At 38.8% G+C, this 19,268-nt stretch overlaps 1 protein-coding gene across 2 annotated transcripts in view; it reads left to right on the top strand.

Moving 5' to 3' along the window:
• The window catches only part of KIF26B (kinesin family member 26B), a 1,779,156-nt gene that overhangs the window by 1,291,505 nt on the left and 468,383 nt on the right, over positions 1 to 19,268 (top strand). The gene's annotated exons all lie outside the window — the stretch shown is intronic.

Raw genomic sequence — 19,268 nt, 5'->3', positions numbered from 1 at the left:
TGGATGTTGGTGACAGAGACATCAGCCACTGTCCTGTTTTTGGTGGTGTTGGGAGTGTGTGAAGAAATTAAATGTGTTTCCTTAGTGTGCAGGGAAACTACCTGCTGCACATTCTGTTGCAGCTGGCATGGAAGTATTTATTTTATTTATTATTATTATTTATTATTTTATTTTACAGTTGTTAACCGGGCTAGTCTAGCTGGATATATGTCCATTTTCAGTAGAGGCCCGGGGAGAAAAGCTCCAAACATGAACAGTGACAAAGTTAAAGTAAATTCAGAGTTTTCAGATTCATGGAGAATTTTATCTTTTGATCTTATCCTTTGGCTTATTTTATATACCTCACAACACTCAAAAAAGATGTATTGGCAGCTTTTTTCCACTGAAGGATAGTATATGTACTTTTCTACTTGGAAAATGAGTTGTAAATATTATGGCAGCTGTGCTTCATTGAAGAGAGTTTTATATATATATATATATATATATATATATATGTATGCATATATATATATATATATATATATGTATATATATATATATATATATATATCTCTGTACACGTGCTGCTACTTGGTTGTTGGCTGATCTTTGACTGGTCCACACAGGAGTTCCTAGCAAGTCTTAAACAAACACCAGGTCTTTTTTCCGATTACAGAACTGCAAATTTCTGAAGCTTGTAAGCTCATTATTAGTTTTTCTTCGATGCTAGACCCTTTCTGTGTTTGAACACTATCTCCGAGGCACCATTTAATATTCAGATGATGATGCATTTTATTGTAACTTCAGGGAAGTACTTTCTGAAGCACCAGAAATGATGGGTGTGGCTATTCTGATAGTTTTCCCTCACCTGATTAAGGTCACTGTCACTCAGCTAACTCCCTTGTCATAACTGCAGCATATGCTGATTGTTCAGGTGAACTTCTGTTAGTAATGGATCACTTCATATTTTCTGTGCCTGTCTTCCATGTGCAGTTGATTCATTTTAGATTAAGGACTAATACTGTGCTGATCATCTTCATGTCTGAATCAGCTTGCCAGATGGTTGAGCAGTGCTGCAGCTTTTGCAGTCATTTCTGTCTTAGTTAGTCCCTGAGACAGTAGTAATCTTAGTAGATTGCACTAACAAGCATAATCCTACAGTCCTGAGTTTGATTCCCAGTCTCCTTTTCCTACTGTGTGAGTTTTGAGCAAGTCATTTAACCAAATAGCAGCGTTTTGTCCACACACCTGAAAAGAGGTGCTTGTGCCTACTGGGTTTACCTGGTTTACAGGTAAATAAAAATATAAATGAATACATGGTAGTCATATTCAACCACAGTAAATGTAGACAGGTACATTCTTAATTGCTGGTATCAGGGTTTCATCACAGAATATCAAAACCTGCCCCTTTCAGGACTTAAAGCATTATTCAGTAAGTACCTAAATCTTGGAATATTGCAAAAGCAGTAAGTTATGTATGCAAACATTAAAGCACATTGCTGTTGCTGGGAGGGCCTTTGCCCCCAACCCCCAATGAAAGTACACTGCAAGGTCACTTAAATCTGGAGAAATGGGAAAGTATTACAAGAAAATGACCCAACTTCTCCATTTCTTCTGAGTTTTATGATCTCAGAGATACCATTCAAACTAATTCTCAAAATTAACACATCTGAATAAAAGCAGCGTTGACACTAAAACTTCTTGCTTAAGCATACATGAAATTTAATCAGCAAAAACAGGACTTGACAAACTGTGGTACTCTTGTTTTGTGGGAATATGAGAGCAAGCTTTCTGCATAATCTAGTATGTTCCTCATCTCCAGAACATGCTTTCTAATGGCTTAAGCAAGAAGGTTTAAGAAAATGAAGGTCACCAGGTCTAGATGAGCTGACAGCTGTCACACTGTGGTATAAGCCAGAATGACAGTATGGTTTTACTGCAACAGAAGCTTTATTGCATCTACATAAAATACAATTTCTTTCTGTGCTGTTTTGAAAAGAAAAAAGAAAAGAAAGAAAGTCCTACAGATGCACGTAGCAAATCGGGCCAGAGTGATCCTGGCAGAAAGGAGAAACGTCTGTGTAAAACTCTTTACAAACAGTCATTTTCCAGGCACCATGCAATGTATGTAAAGTGCCACGAAGAATCAGCTTTGGTCATTGGTTTGTGATGTTGTCTTATTAACTTCCACTGCTAAAGACAGCCTTCCTTTGGAGCATGTGACATGTCTCTCTTGGTTTATCTATGTTCAGTCAACTCACCCTAAAAGAAGGGTCCTAGAAAGGAATGTCTCCCTTTTTCCAGTAAAACTAACAGTGATGATAATGAATGAAAGTTAAGTGTTCACTTTACAGCTTCAGATGGAAATAAACTTCCTTTGGGTTTCTCCTTAATCCACATTTCTCACACCCTCAGCCCATGATGTCCATGTACTTGGCAAGGTACACATCCTCACCAGTGCTAACAAAATGGTAGTTTCCCTGTTACCTGCAGTGAATTTGCTTTTTCTGCCTTTGAGCCTTTAGAATACAAGCAGACGTGGGAAATGTACTGCAGCATCTTGGCTCTGGAGCTGTATTTTACATGTGAGGCTAATTGTCAGTACAGATGGAAAGAGTGTGGAGTTAAAGTTATAATACAGACGTTTGTCTATACTTTTAATTCTGTAAAATGAACTGTGACAACCCACCATAGGACCAATAATCAAGAAACCTCTATCCTCATCACTGGCACCTGTGGGGAGAAGTTCACTGGGAGGGTAACAGGTACACACCCAGTATTTCGAGATCTAGCTCTCTGCATCAAGTGCAATTTCCCTTAAGAGTACACAGAGACCACAGCCAGTCTGGAGCTGGTTTCTCCGTCTTCCTACAGATCCCAATAACACTACCCACTGGTACAGATATAGGGTGGAGATCTCAGCTGAGTGACCAAGCCAAGGCCCAGCAGCCTCTCAGTCCAATCAGTGCTTCGTGTCCCTGCCCAAGTAGCTGACACACACACACTCTTTGAGATTTGATTTACACATGTATACACACACACTTACACACACACACACACAGACACACACACACACACACACACACACACACACACACACACACACACACACACACACACACCTGTGAAAGGCTGGCACAGGTTTACTATCTATGTCTCCTTCTGCCCAGACTGTAAGGTAATTAACACTGCCACCAGTCATGTCTTATCAGCTACTTTAGGGCCCTTAGCAAAGTGTGTCCAATCTTACTGTGTTATACTAATACAAATGGTAGCTTAACCACGAGCAAGGCTATTACAAGTGGCCCACACAGTGTCACCAAATAAATATGCAGGTACTCTCAAAACTTAAATATCTCTACACAGATCAGCCACAGTGAAAGGTTCAAATATATTTAACCTTCTTCTTCTTCTTCTTCTTCTTTTGGCTGCTCCCATTGGGAGTCGCCACAGCAGATCAACTGTTTCCATTTCTTCCTGTCCTCTGCATGTTGCTCTGTCACACCAACCACCTGCATGTCCTCTCTCACCACATCCATAAACCTTATCTTAGGCCTCCCTCTTTTCCTGTTACCTGGCAGCTTCATCCTTAGCATCTTTTTCCCAATATACTCTGCATCCCTCCTCAGCACATGTCCAAACCAACGTAGTCTTGCCTCTCTGGCTTTGTCTCCAAACCTTCCAACCTGGGCTGACCCTCTAATATACTTATTCCTAATCCTGTCCATCCTCATCACACCCAGTGTAAATCTTAACATCTTCAACTCTGCCACGTCAAGCTCTGACTCCTGCCTTTTTGTCAATGCCACTGTCTCCAACCCATATAACATAGCTGGTCTCACTACCCTCTTGTAGACCTTCCCTTTCACTCTTACTGGTACTCGTCAGTCACAAATCACTCCTGACACTCTTCTCCACCGACTCCATCCTGCCTGTACTCTCTTCTTCACCTCTCATCCACACTCACCATTACTCTGTACTGTTGATCCCAAGTACTTAAATTCATCCACCTTCACCACCTCTACTCCCTGCATCCTCACCATTCCTCTATCCTCCCTCTCATTCACACACATATATTCTGTCCTAGCCCTGTTGACTTTCACTCCTCTTCTCTCTAGAGCATATCTCCACATCTCCAGGGTCTCCTCCACCTGTTCCCTACTCTCACTACATATCACAATGTCATCTGCAAACATCATAGTCCACAGGGACTCCTGTCTGATCTCGTCTGTCAACCTGTCCATCACCATTGCAAATAAGAAAGGGCCCAGAGCTGATCCTTGATGTAATCCCACCTCCACCTTAAACGCATCTGTCACTCCCAACACAGACCTCACCGCTGTTGCACTACCCTCGTACATATCCTGTACAACTCTTGCATACTTCTCTGACACTCCCGACTTCCTCATACAATACCACAACTCCTCTCTAGGCACCCTGTCATATACTTTCTCTAAATCCACAAAGACACAATGCAACTCCTTCTGACCTTCTCTGCACTTCTCCATCAACACTCTCAGAGCAAACATCGTATCTGAAGTGCTCTTTCCTGGCATGAAACCATACTGTTGATCACAATCATCACCTCCCTTCTTAATTTAGCTTCCACTACTCCTTCCCATAACTTCATGCTGTGACTGATCAGTTTAATCCCTCTGTAGTTACTACAAGTCTGCCCATCACCGTTATTCTTAAAAATCGGTACCAAAACACTTTTACTCCATTCCTCAGGCATCCTCTCACTTTCCAAGATTTCATTAAACAATCTAGTTAAAAAATCCACTGCTATTTCACCTAAACACCTCCATGCTTCCACAGGTATGTCATCTGGACCAGCAGCCTTTCCATTCTTCATCCTCTTCATAGCTATCCTTACTTCCTCCTTGCTAATCCACTGCACTTCATGATTCACTATCCGCACATCATCCAACCTTCTCTCCCTCTCATTCTCTTCATTCATCAGCCTCTCAAAGTACTCTTTCCATCTGCTCAACACACTCTCCTCGCTTGTGAGTACATTTCCCTCATTATCCTTTATCACCCATACCTGCTGCACATCTTTACTAGCTCGGTCCCTCTGTCTAGCCAATCGGTACAGGTCCTTTTCTCCCTCCTTAGTGTCCAACCTTTTATACAACTCTTCATACGCCTTATCCTTAGCCTTTGCCACCTCTCTCTTTGCCATTCACTCATCTCCTTATACTCTTGTCTACTTTCTTCATCTCTTTGACAATCCCACTTCATCTTCGCCAACCTCTTTCTCTGTATACTCTCCTGTACTTCTTCATTCCACCACCAGGTCTCCTTGTCCTCCTTCCTCTTTCCAGATGTCACACCAAGCATCTTTCTAGCCATCTCTCTTAATAGCTCTGCTGTAGTTACCCAGCTATTCGGTAACTCTTCACTGCCACCCAGTGCCTGTCTTAAATTTTCCCTGAACATCACCTCACAATTACCCTTTTTTAATTTCCATCATTTGATCCTTGGTGCTGCCCTCACACTCATCCTCCTGTTCTTGATCATCAATGTCATCTTACAAACCACCATCCTATGCTGCCTAACTACACTTTCCCCTGCCACCACTTTACAGTCTCCAATCTCCTTCAGACTAGCCCTTCTACATAAGATATAATCCACCTGTGTGCATCTTCCTCCACTCTTGTATGTCACCCTATGTTCCTCCCTCTTGTTAAAATACATATTCATCACAGCCATGTCCATCCTTTTCGCAAAATCCACTACCATCTGACCTTCTGCATTCCTTTGCTTAACACCATACCTACCCATCACTTCCTCATCCCCTCTGTTCCCTTCACCAACATGCCCATTGAAATCTGCTCCAATCACCAGTCTCTCACCCTTGGGTATAATCATCATTACTTCATCCAACTCACTCCAGAATTTTTCTTTCTCATCCATCACACACCCAACGTCTGGAGCATATGCACTAACAACATTCATCATTACACCATCAAATTCCAACTTCATAAACATCACTCTATCCGACACTGTTTTAACCTCCAAACCACTCTTAGCATACTGTTCCTTCAGGATAATGCCTACGCCATTTCTCCTACCATGCACACCATGATAAAACAATTTTAAACCGCCTCTGATACACCTTGCCTTGCTCCCCTTTCATCTGGTCTCTTGCACACACAATATACCAGTCTTCCTTTGGTCCATCATATCAGCTAGCTCTCTCCCTATACCAGTCATACTACCAACATTCAAAGTTCTGACCCTTGCTATCACAGTCCTAGCCTTTACCTGCCTTCAGGCATGCCTTCCCCCTCTTCTCCTCCTTCGGCCAACAGTAGCCCAATTTCCGCCAGCACCCTGTTGGCTAACAGTACTGGTGGCGGTCGTTGTTAACCCGGGCCTCGACTGATCCGGTATGTATTTCTGTACTGTTGTCAAATATAAATATATTTATTAATAAATTTAAATATATTTAATAATAAATAATAAAAGAACAAGACAATACTAAATATGTATTCACAGTGACATCAGAGTTCAAAACCCCAGGAAATATTTAAAATAACATTGCAGTACAGGCCCACACAAATAAAGAAAAACAGAATCTAAACTAAGCTTCACTATATTCCTGACTGTATCTAAGATAATTACTATACCATAAAAATTTACTTAGAGAAAGGCAGATGTGGTGAATGGTTCTTATTTTTGTTGTCAGGTCCAAGCCAGAATGCAGAATGCTCTCTCTCACTCAGAGACTTCTCAAAATAATATCTAAAATATTACTGCCAGGATAGCTTGCAGAATGACATAATTTCTGGTCTTCTGACTTCTAGATCCCAGGCAACACCCCCTTTGCTGGCAGTTGGTAGCATTTAGCATCTACCTGTAAAAATACATAAACAAGAGCAGATGCTGGAAGGCATAAAACAATTGCATTCCATCATGCTTTCAGCGTAACAATTAGTTCACCCCAAAGACAATACATAAAGCTTCCTAGTACAGACTTTGTGTCTCTAGCTGCATTGAAAATGAGATATCATCTTTATGGCCAAGCCTATAAAGTGATTTAATTTCAGATATTTTTCTAAAGTTTGCCGGACTGAGGTTAACCCTCCAGTTTCCTCTGTTAAAACAGATACATTTAAACAGTTACAATAGAGCATGTACATTTCTGCTCTCTTACATTTGGACACACTGTGGATACATTTTAAGCACAAGCACTTTACAAATACCTTTTCATCATAAATGTCTGTACAAAGCAGTTTGACATATGCATGACGTAGAGTTTTAATACATTTGTATCACAAGCATCCAGTATAAGTTAGTTTGATATTCGCAAATGACATAATTATTTAGAAAATTCCAGCTAGCTGTGCTGGCAGTACCTCCTTTTGTCACATGAACAGTTAGTAATGTATTTGCAAAACAGTCTTTTCATTTCTTTTAAATCTTAGACAACCCCATACCATTGTAGAATTGTCAACAAAAGCTAAGCATCATCACAGAACCAGTGTCTTTTTCAGACTGCTTGACAGCTAAAAAAGAACCCGTTAATTGCCAACAATGCATTTTATGGATTTGTTGCTTAATGCATTTCTTTGTGCATTTAAATAAGTAGTTTTTAACCTTTTGTCCAAAATTCTTAGTATGGCATCTTTTGGACTACACTTTATAAACTATTGAACTTTTATTGCCCAATCATGTCTGTGTTAGAGCACTTTGTTTAATTAGTGGCTCAGGTAACTGAGGTCTTCAAGATACTGCAAAGGTTAATGGCCCTAGTATTACTTATCTGCATTCTGTTAGAGTAAGGAATCATGACAAATTAGGTTGTCTGTTTGTCACTAGCAGTTGTCTTTGCACCACAAATATCTGGATGTAGAACCACACTAAAGGAAATGCCAAACACAAATATTCCACACAAACAGGGTTCAGGTCCAGGAACAGAGATAAACCACACCGGAGATAATATCCAAAGTATTTAATGTTAATTAAATACTTTGGATATTATCACCAGTGTGGTTTATCTCTGTTCCTGGACCTGAACCAAATTTCTAGATGTACTTGTGTGTGCCAGATATGATGCATCACATTTTTGTGTTTGAGGAAGGAACAAAAAGGCATTGCTCCCCCATAAAAAATGAATTTCTACATATGTAGAATAATGGCTTTTGGCCACTGTTTCATAAAAGTCAGCGCCCATGTTTAAGAGGTGTGTGTGTGTGTGTATATATATATATATATATATATATATATATATATATATATATATATTTATATAGATTATATATATATATATATATATTGATATAGATTTTATATATATATATATATATATATATATATATATATATATATATATATATATATATATATAAAGAGAGAGACAGACAGAAGTTAAGAAGCAATAATAAGGACCCTTGACAGAGTATTGGGAAGCCAGAGGCCAGTGAAGTGATGGACCCCCCCCCCCACAAAAGAAATATTAAAAAAGTGCCTTGACACTCTGTATAATTTGCATCCTTTTTAAAACATTGATAGTTTACAGTTTTTTTCTCCCCATACATGTGATATGGAAATTTATATATAATTTCAAGCATGTCACAGCCCCACCCCAAGAACTTAGCCAATAATTTTTCTCCATTCTAAAATTAAATGTCATTCTTGCTTTGTAAAATAACTTCCTGTGTCCTATGTGAAAATATCTGCTGCTTACTTTCATGAGTTCCTCTGGTACTATATCATAGAAGGTTAAGGCTGTAAGTTGTTTATAGGTTTATACTAGGCTAAATGCCTTTGTGGGCTTTTTTAAGCCTAGCCAAATTACTTCAGGTGAGAATCAAACCCTGCACATTGTTTCTGTAAGGTAAACAGGTTAACCATTAGACCAACCTCCCAGCTTTGCTATACTTCTATCTGTATGGTTCCAATGAAATGCCTGTTTACAAAACCTCTGGGTTATATGTCTCAAAGTAAGTCACATACACAAACTAGTGCAGCTGTGATGTCACTGACAAGATGTGCATATTTATCCTGACTCTTGAATGATTAACAAATTAAGAAAAACACTGTCATGAAAGTAATGTTCTTTATTTTGAGGCGAAATTTTGAAGAGCTGTGATTCTACATGTAATTTACAGAACTATGATTCTGCATTTTTTAAGTGCCCAAATTTCAGTTTATAGATCAGGTAAAATTCAATTTTTCACCAAAGACTTTATGTAATAATCTATTTTTGGAAGTTGTTTTCCCTGTTCAGTCATCATTATCCTCATCGATAACCTTTTCATATTTCTAAATGAGGTTGATGCTAGTTTTGAATTCCTCATTAAGACTTCTCATCTCCTCAACCTCATTTCACAGATACTTGAAGCTGTTACCCATTTTTACCATTTCCTCTTCTATCACAGAATCCGTTCGAAACCAGTCCCAGTTCAAAAATCAGAATAACCAAAAACTGGAAGCAAACTGAAAACCAAAGGGTAATTAGCGTGCCAAAAAGACTTTATTCAACGCTTTCATCCTAAGACCTCTTCCAAATATAAAAAAGTCACAATCACTTTGTTTAAATAGATAGTACTGACCAATTAAAACTTAAAGTCAATCATTTTAATTACTTTCAAGATAAAACACGTAACTAAAAAAACAAGGTATTATTGTTTATTTATATACAACCTACAATTTTTAAAAAAAACATTGGATGTGTATCACATCATTCAGTCCTGGATTCTTGTCTGAATTTAATTTTATTTGCCATAAGGCCTCTTTATGTTCCAACTAATTCTTAAAATCCCCACCCCTCAGGTCTGTCAGACCCTGTTCTAAGACTGAAAAAATAAACTTTTTATAGTTATAACACTGTTGAGTATGCTTAAAAATGTATAGACCTGAGGGATGGAGATTTTAAGAATTATTTGGAACAGAAAGAGGCCTTATGGCAAATAAAATTAAATTCAGATAAGACTCCAGCACTGAGTAATGTGGTAAACATAATTTTTTTTTTAAATTGTAGGTTGTATATAAATAAACAATAATGCCTTGTTTTTATTTATTTATTTGCCATTTGTTAACTGGGTTATTCTGGCTCGGCTGGTGCCCTTTTTCAGCAGAGACCCAAGGAGAAAAGCTCCAGATACAAAGATTACTATTATTTACAAAAGAGAAATACAGATATAAACAAAAACATACAATGAGGATATTTTTTGTCTTAAACATTCTTAAAAAGGTGCAATTAATAATCTTAAAATCACATGTAATTGATATAGTTGCATGGTAACAAATAGGAGAAGAGGAAAGGAAGGACTAGTAAGTAGACAAGTCCTACTTATAGTGTGGAGTCTAGTTAGGGAATAGTGGGTGAAGGGCATGGTAAGGTGATGAAAGATATAGGTAAGAGTTGTCTGATACAGTAAATAGTGATTAAAAAAGAGGTGCATTGTTACTGAGATAGAAGGAGAAACATACAAACAGGAGAGTCAAAAAGCAGGAAATTGAGACACTGGCTTGGAGGGAAAAAAAAGGCTGGGGAGGAATTGCCTCTAGTAGCGTCTTTACAGGGGCAGATCCAGAAGTTGAGTAGGTAGTCCTTTAGGGCTAGTTTGAAATTGGGTGAATTTTGATGAGATCTGATATAGAGAGGGAGCTTGTTCCAAGATGTGGAGACTGCATGATTTTAAAGACTTTTCCTATGGATTTATTAAGCTTGGAAACTTGGAGAAGGTGTTGGTCAGAGTTATGAAGCTCCCGGTTAGGGATGTAGGGGGGATGAGAGTTGCTAGTGAAGGTTTTATGTGTTATATGTTTTATCTTGAAAGTAATTAATATAACTGATTGATTTAAAAATGTAATTGGTCATTACTATCTATTTAAACAAACTGATTGTGATTTTTTTGTATTCTGAAGAAGTCTTAGGATGAAATTGTTGAATAAAGTATTTTTGGTACACTAATTACCTTTTGGTTTTCAGTTTGGTTCCAGTTTTTTTGGTTGTTCTTGTTTTTACTCAGTTTTATCTGGCGTACTTTCAGTTTTTCATTCCATTCTCTTATCATTTCCTGAAGTTCCTGCATAAAAGTCTGCTTGCAGTGCCATATTGTCTGCATTCAGCAGCTTTATCTGTCCATTTTGGCCTGTTTTCTAATGTAGTTCCTCAGCAGTATGAACAGCAATGGGCTCATATCTAAACCTTGATGCCTACTCGTTCTGACTGGGAACCTCTCTTCAAGTCTGAACACTGCTTGCACTTGTCTCATTGGGTCAATGTTTCCAGGACTTAACCCCACGAGGAGATTTCATTATTTGCTTTTTGAAATCGACTTCTACTCCACATGTGAAAGATTTGCTGTTTTAACTGTATAATTGTATCACAATCATTTTTTTGGACTACATAATTTCATTGTCTAAATATAATACTTACGAAATAATTCATCTGAGTAACTAGTTTACTTTGAAAATGAACACTGTTGGACTTTTGGAAGAAGTATTATAAAACTGAAAGAAGTTATATTTTCCTTTGCAAAGTTTTGTCGGTCTTCAGATGCTTTTACCTAACACATTTTATGTATTTGATTGCTTATTGTTAACAAGGTAGGAGGTCTGTTCCTGCTACCTTTTTCAGTCCTGTGCTAGACCCCAGCAAGAGAAACCTCTAGACCTGTATATAACTTTGAATAAAACTCAGGGTTGAGGGGTGCAGTGGACCAACATCTAACATTGCTGCTTTATAGTGCTTGTTTGTCTTGTTTAATTCCTTGCTGTGGTATCTTCTGTGTGGAGCTTGCGTGTCATAGGTTTGCTAAAAAACTGAAAGCCTGTTTGCTGTCAATGACGCTGATGCCCTGAATCTTGTGTTGGAATTATGGCTGCCCATGTAGTCATCCATTTACTTCTTATAGCTATAAACTGATGGACTGAGCTTAATTCAGGTAAGGATTATTCCATAGGCACTGAGGTATTTCAGGTATGAAGTTAAGTTTCATTGTACAGCTGATATTATTTATTTATTTATTTATTTTTAAGGCTGAGTATGCTCTTCTGTTCAGGTTACCAGGTAGGTATTTTGAGTAATGTGTTTCCAATAGTAAGGGGCCATTGGAAGCTGTGTGTGTCAGGTACAGGTCTCCTGTAAGACGATAACCAATAGGAACAATGAAGAGTTGCTTTAAGACAAGCCTTGAAGCCCTTCATATCTCGTTGTGAAGAATCTTTCTAGTGTTGCCAGTTGTACCATATGTTGTAGGAGTAGGTTACAAAAGAGTATTCTGTAATTGGGAAGATAAGTGGTATATAAAGTAGGCCAATTACTTCTCTGGCATGACTTTTAACCACAAGGGGAATCAGGCAGTTAACTCGCTTTGCTTTGAGTAATGTCTTTGTGAAAGAAATCTGACTGTATTTTGCTTTTATCCTATGTAGTTGTATAATAAATGAAGTTTTGGTACTTATGTAATTTGAAACATGAGAAAGGTCTGCAGCATAAAACATGCAATGAAATGGATGAAGTACATTTTATTACATTCAGAAATCTGCAACAGAACAAAATGTGTTAGACCAGATTCAATACACCAGTGTTTTGTGGTGCTGACCTTTCTTATGTTTCATTGCCTTTTTGGTCATGCATTGAGTGGATCTCTGTTTTCCCTTGCATGTTTTGGTTTATGTAATTTGTTCATGATCCGTGCACCCTTGTTTGGGTATCTAGCATTTTGCTTTTGTGGCATTTTCTCTTATGATGATACTGTTTTGTTTGAACACAAGATGTTCTTGCTTCTTCTTCAAATCTCTGGTAAAATTGCAAAAAGCCTTCTTATTGTCGCCGGTCTGTATTAGAAGTTTTGCCATCATTAATTGTTTGAATGGGTTCTTTTTGGATGGAATTGACCTCAGACTGGTTGTTTTGAGATGGGTAATGTTTGAAGGCTTTGTGCAATTTTCTTTCTTTTTGTTTAACAATTTCCTGACTTTATAAAGCTGTCATTCAGGTCTGCTGCAGAATTTTCTTCTACATCTTTGCCTCAAATGGACGAACTTATCAACACAATTATTTAAAGTGTTGTAGATGGCCACGAACAATTCATTAATATGTTAAAAAGGGGAGAAGAAAAACATTCCATGATGACTGTTGCAAGGTGATTGTTCAAGGCACAATAGCTGTCATTTGAATGATCTTTACAGCTATTTTTACTAGCTTAGGTTTGGTGTATAAGAAGTAAAAGTACTAGGCCAGAGAGAAAGCATGCATGTGTATATGTGTGTGTGTGTGTGTGTGGGGGGGGGGCACAGCTGTCATGTTTGTCAAGATGACATTGAATATGATTTTACATTTCAACAGTTTCTTACAGAATGTTAAAATTACTGCCTATAAAGGAACTATAGGGGAAGAAAACTGTTTTTCCACTCAGTTATTGGTTACTGGAGGGGTAATTTTAATCATCAAGTTGAAATGTAGAAAACTTTTTTGTATTGTAGAGATATGCTTATCTAGGAAACAGTCATGTTTTTCAGATATCGTAAAAAGGCTTTTATAAAAAGTTACTCTGCCATACTTTGTGATGTTTACTTTAACCTGGGTGTAGAGTACTTCATACAAACAATTTATTTCTGCAGCTCTACTTTGGAAAGACTAACTTGAAAATGCATAACCCACCTCCTTGCTCAGTGCACCAAAACTGAGCAGAAAGAGTTGTAAGCAGGTGTTTGTGGATAGCAGGGCAGGTCTTCAAATCATGTATCTGTCACAGTACATGCCTTAATACCCTCAAAGACAAGGTAGGCCTTTAGGCTGCCTAGTCTATTATTTAGGCTACAGATACTGATGAGTCTCCCCCTCACCTTATTATTTGCAGGTGTTAGCTTAGAATATCCATTAATTTGTCACTGCCTATAAAGGAACTATAGGGGAAGAAAAAGGTCTATTTTTGAGAAGTGATGTAGCCCATCCCTTGTGTAAAGGGCCTGGCCCCATACATTTCCTTCCAAATCTAGAGACATTATATAACCTAGATAAACATCATAATCTGAGCCAATGGCTGGAACCAATAATGTTTTCTTTGTATTTAGGTCCATCTCAGTGGCGACAGGCTCTCATTGACTATCAAGAATATACAAACATTGGTAAGGGCATTCAGAAGTTCAGGCACATCCCTCTCCATCAAAGTCACTACAAGAACCTTAAATACCTGTAATGTCCATAGTGGCTTCATATTCTTAGCTCCAGGGTGACTGGAAACTATGACTCCCTCCTTAACTAATTCTGTAAGTGCAGAATCAGTGCACCTAATGACAGAGTCACCAACTATGACAGCTTTACAGCTATGTTCTCTTTGGTTTTGAGAGCCTGTTTAATAGCTGAATTATTACTTGAATCCTTGTAACTGCTGTCCCGTAATCTCTGCAGTATGGTGCTTCAGTGTACATGACAACTAAAAGTAGAGTACTTAGGGGAATGAGTAGGCAAGTAAGCTGGTGTCCTTATTGGCCATTTTATGTGTGAAAAGTGTTGTCTCCTAGTTTAACTGTCTGCATCTTTTACATTTGTAATCTACTGACCCCAGTTAGAACTTGAAGTATACTGTCAGTGACCATTAAGCAATTTAGGCACTGACTAAGGATTCTTCCCTGTTTTGTCTCTCTGTCTTCATGATGGTTGCTCACAGGGTCTTCAATTTCCTGACATACTCTAAATACATGGTAGTAAGTGAATTAATTCACCCTCTAAATTACCCATACATGTGAGTTTCTATGTCTGCCCTGCAATGGGCCTATATCCTGCCTAGCACTGTTCCTTTTGTGCTTCTGAGTGCCAGGATAGGCTTAAACTCACTTGCTACCCTGAGTATGATAGACCAGGTATGAGAAACAATGAATGAAACTAGACAAGTCAAGAGGTGAAGTCATATTACATAAAACAGTGATATAAAAATCAAATACAAAGTATAGGTTTCAAAGCTGTTCTTCTTTCGGGTTTTCCCGGTTAGGGGTCGCCACAGCGGAACTCCGGTCCGCTAATGATTGGCAGTAGATTTTTACGGTGCCAAGGTGCCAGCTTGACGTGCAACCTTCAACGAAGGCATGCCCTACACATGTCTTTCGAATGCCACTCGACCACGGGGAGGATATGCAGACTCCACACAGAAGGCGTTCCAGCCAAGAATCGAACGGGAGAACCTCTTGCTGTGAGGTGACAACACTACTGCTGCACCACTGCGGCTTTATACATATGGAAAAAAATAAGGAAGGAATAAGTCTAAAAGATGGCAGTTAGGAAGCTATTAGAACATTGTGTAGACAGTGGTTATTCCTAAATTATGTACAGGTAGTGTCAGTTCATCTGATAAATTAACTATATTTCAACAACAGTTCACTGATAGATGTACCTAGTTAATAATAGGAACGATTTCCATAAGAAGGTCCAGTTTTGGGGAACACATGGGAACTAGTGCCTAAACCAGATGCTGGTGTTTTCAAGGCAAGGGCTTCTTGTTATTAAGACTTCAAGACCTAATAGAATTTTTCTTTTCTTTTTTTGTTTGCCAAAGAAAGATAGCACCCAGGGATCTTTAATTTGAAAATAAGTGCACTGAGGTACAGAGCAGCTCTGTCTGTAACAGGAAGCCAATTAGTTCTTTGTAAGAAAAAGGCAGCAAGATGATCTCTTACATCTGAGAGAAGGGTAAATAGCATTTAGAAAGATTTTATTAAACAAAGTTTGCAGGAGTCTACTTTTGTTAGAACAACAAAGAGCAGCTATATGGAGAGTATATTCAAGCTTTATGTTTTGAATGAAGATCAATAAACAAAAATGTTAGCAATGTGAATCACAACAACTAAAACCGACTGCAGCTACAAGTGTATATCTCATGTTTGCAGTAGAACATCTTATGAAGTTCCACTACTAAAGACACTCTTCCTTTCAAGCATCTTGAATATAACAAGTTTCTCTTTATGGTTTATTCATGTTCTGTCAACTCACTCTAATACGATTCCCTACATCTTCCATGTAGAGACACTGGCCCTTACTCCTCCCTTACGTATATATGCCAACTCCATGGTCGCACAAGTATGGGAAAAAATGAAAAGCCCCACCACAGTGTACCATCAACTCATGTAATGCAATATAAGTTAGTGTGGTTCCAGTAAAATATAACCAAAAGAAATCACATTAAAACTATACTAATCTGATTGTATAACAAGTCTCTAGTTACAGACCCAGGTAAACATTCTACTTTGAACCCTAATACCAATATAAAATGTTCTAGCAAAACATTAATAATGCAGGGGAAAATGACTGCCTTCATTTAATTTCGTTTCTGCCTGCTTGTTACTTCCTCGTTTTAATGATCACATGGAGGTAATCAGCACTTATTCACTGCGACTAGAATATTGTTATATCTGTTTGATAGAAAAAAATAACCCGTTTAGCCTGTCTTGCTGCATTTAACATTCTACCTCCCTTCCACATGTCCCTTCCCCATCTGCCTTTCTCCAGCTATGCCATGTAGTTATTTATGCAATTGTGGATGCCCGTTCTACCATCTATTCATGTTATCCTTTCAATGACAGTCCCTTACATGGATACTTGATACAGTCTCTATGAGGAACTTTTGTAGATGCCAGTAGCAGCTTGTTCCTGTATTCTTCTGCCTTCCTCCTCCTCCTATTCCAGATGACCCCTTCTACCCTTCTCAGTACAATGTTGAGTACACATATCATGTTTCCCCATCCTTTCTGACCTCTGGTAAGAAGAGATTCAGCCCCTCTGTTATAACATTTCCATTCCACATACTTTTGGTGAGTTTTCTATGGATTTATTCCAGTAACCTGATGTTCCTCTCCCAGTATGGCCTTGACCTGCAGATTTTTTTTATTTATTTTAACTGAATAATGCCACTCAATACAAATGCCTCATTTGGGTATATCCCAGAATTCTGGCCGTGTGACTTACTGAAAGTTGCATAATAGGAAGATGGAGAATGAGGGAATCAAACCCATTTCTATAAGATAAAGCTAGTTAGATGTTCATAACCACATAATTCTTTGTGCTAAACTGCAAACCAAACTGGCACCATACTCAAGGACTTAACCCATTCAGGACCATGTAGAGTGAAAGCATTATTTACTTGGTTCTGGAGTTCATGTCCCTGAGAATATAGCCCTACACTCCATTTGTTGTTCTACTGCCCTTGCAGTCTGGTCCAGCTAGTCTAAGTAAGGTATGATAAATGACCCCATGTACATTTCCTGCTTTGTTTTCTTCATCTCAACACCCTCTCCAGACTAAGAGTTCATGCTGAGAGTTGCCGTGGCTGAGAGTCGATGCTTAGCATTTATCTGCAGCAAACCTCATCTACCATTGTGCAACCTAGCCAGTCTTCAAGTTCCATCCTAACCCCCCAACATCCTGTCATACTGTACTTACTTCTTTACTGTCCATGAAAAGGCTGATCCACACTTTTCTCTTAAAACCATCTGAAAGCAGCACCATGAAGAAGGAGTACTTAATGTCAGGATGAACTGCAAAGTACTCTATGTATCATGGAAAGCAGCACCATGAGGAAGGAGTACTTAACATAAGGATGAACTCTGAAGTACCATGTATCATGGAAAGCAGCACCATGAGGAAGGAGTACTTAACATAAGGATGAACTCTGAAGTACCATGTATCATGGAAAGCAGCACCATGAGGAAGGAGTACTTAATGTCAGGACGAATTGTGAAGTACTCCATGTGTCATGGAAAGCAGCATCTTGAGGAAGGAGTACTTAACGTCAGGATGAACTGTGAAGTACTCCATGTGTCATGGAAAGCAGCATCATGAGGAAGGAGTACGTAACATCAGGATGAACTGTGAAGTACTCCATGTGTCATGGAAAGCAGCACCATGAGGAAGGAGTACTTAACATCAGGACGAAATGTGAAGTACTCCATGTATCAGCACCATGAAGAAGGAGTACTTAACATCAGGATGAACTCTGAAGTACCATGTACCATGGAAAGCAGCACCATGAGGAAGGAGTACTTAATGTCAGGACGGACTGTGAAGTATTCCATGTATCATGAAGTGTAGCACCATGAGGAAGGAGTACTTAATGTCAGGACGAACTGTGAAGTATTCCATGTATCATGAAGAGCAGCACCATGAGGAAGGAGTACTTAACGTCAGGACGAACTGTGAAGTACTCCATGTATCAGCACCATGAAGAAGGATTACTTAACATCAGGATAAGCTATTAAGTACTCCATGTATCAGGGAAAGCAGTACCATGAGGAAGGAGTACTTAACGTCAGGATGAACTCTGAAGTACCACGTACCATGGAAAGCAGCACCATGAGGAAGGAGTGCTTAATGTCAGGATGAACTGTGAAGTGTTCCATGTATCATGAAGAGCAGTACCGTGAGGAAGGAGTACTTAATGTCAGTACGAACTGTGAAGTACTCCATGTATCACTTCTGTCAATAGACAGAAGTACTGACATTTGTAAGTATGATTTCAAAGTTTCCACACACAGAGTATTGCACAGCACTTCAAAAACAAAATTACAATGCAACAAATGAAATTCCCAGATTGTGACTTGCTCACAGTGTTCTTCTTCATGAAACTACATATTCTTTTCAAATCAGAGAGACCCCCCTCCCCCAAAAAGAAGGAGCAGGTTCACAGATGCATGATGATGACAAAATCATTCACACTGCCTATCTTAACCTGGCCAGGGCATTTGACACGATGCCCCACTTGGGCATTGTTGACAAACTCAAGAGGTTAGGTACAAACTTGTATGTCACCCAGTGGATAGCCAACTGGCTCATAGACAGGACCCAGGAAGTTAGAATTGGGGAGTCCACCTCTATAAAGAGGCCAGTCATAAGTGGAGTCCCTCAGGGATCAGTCCTTGGACTACTCCTTTTTGGCATTTACTTCTCAGAAGTCAAGGCCAATATCAGTGGTCTCTGGCTGACTAAATCTGCAGATGATTGCAAATTAGGAGCTGTCATTGAATCTTACACTGACACAAATATTCTCCAGGAGGGGCTAACACAGACAAACAACTGATGTCAAAGTCATGGACTAAAGCTAAATGCCCAGAACTGCATAACAGTATCCTTTGGGAAGTCACCAATCCCTGGTAAATATCATAGTGGCAACACACCCCTTAGAGTTAACCCAGTAGTTAGTGACTTAGGGACCTGCATATATAGTAATCTAGCTTTTGATCATCACATGTCTACAGTGGTGAGGATTTTTATTTGTAAAGGGGATTTTTTTGAATTTTGTGATTTTTTTGAGATATTGAATAATAATGAACATAATCTC

Source organism: Protopterus annectens, chromosome 1.part2 (genome assembly GCF_019279795.1).
Source record: "Protopterus annectens isolate FY-2018-M chromosome 1.part2, PAN1.0, whole genome shotgun sequence".
Lineage (NCBI taxonomy): Eukaryota > Metazoa > Chordata > Ceratodontiformes > Protopteridae > Protopterus > Protopterus annectens.
The sequence above is the reverse complement of the archived record's forward strand: the minus strand, read 5'-3'. Positions and strand labels throughout refer to the sequence as shown.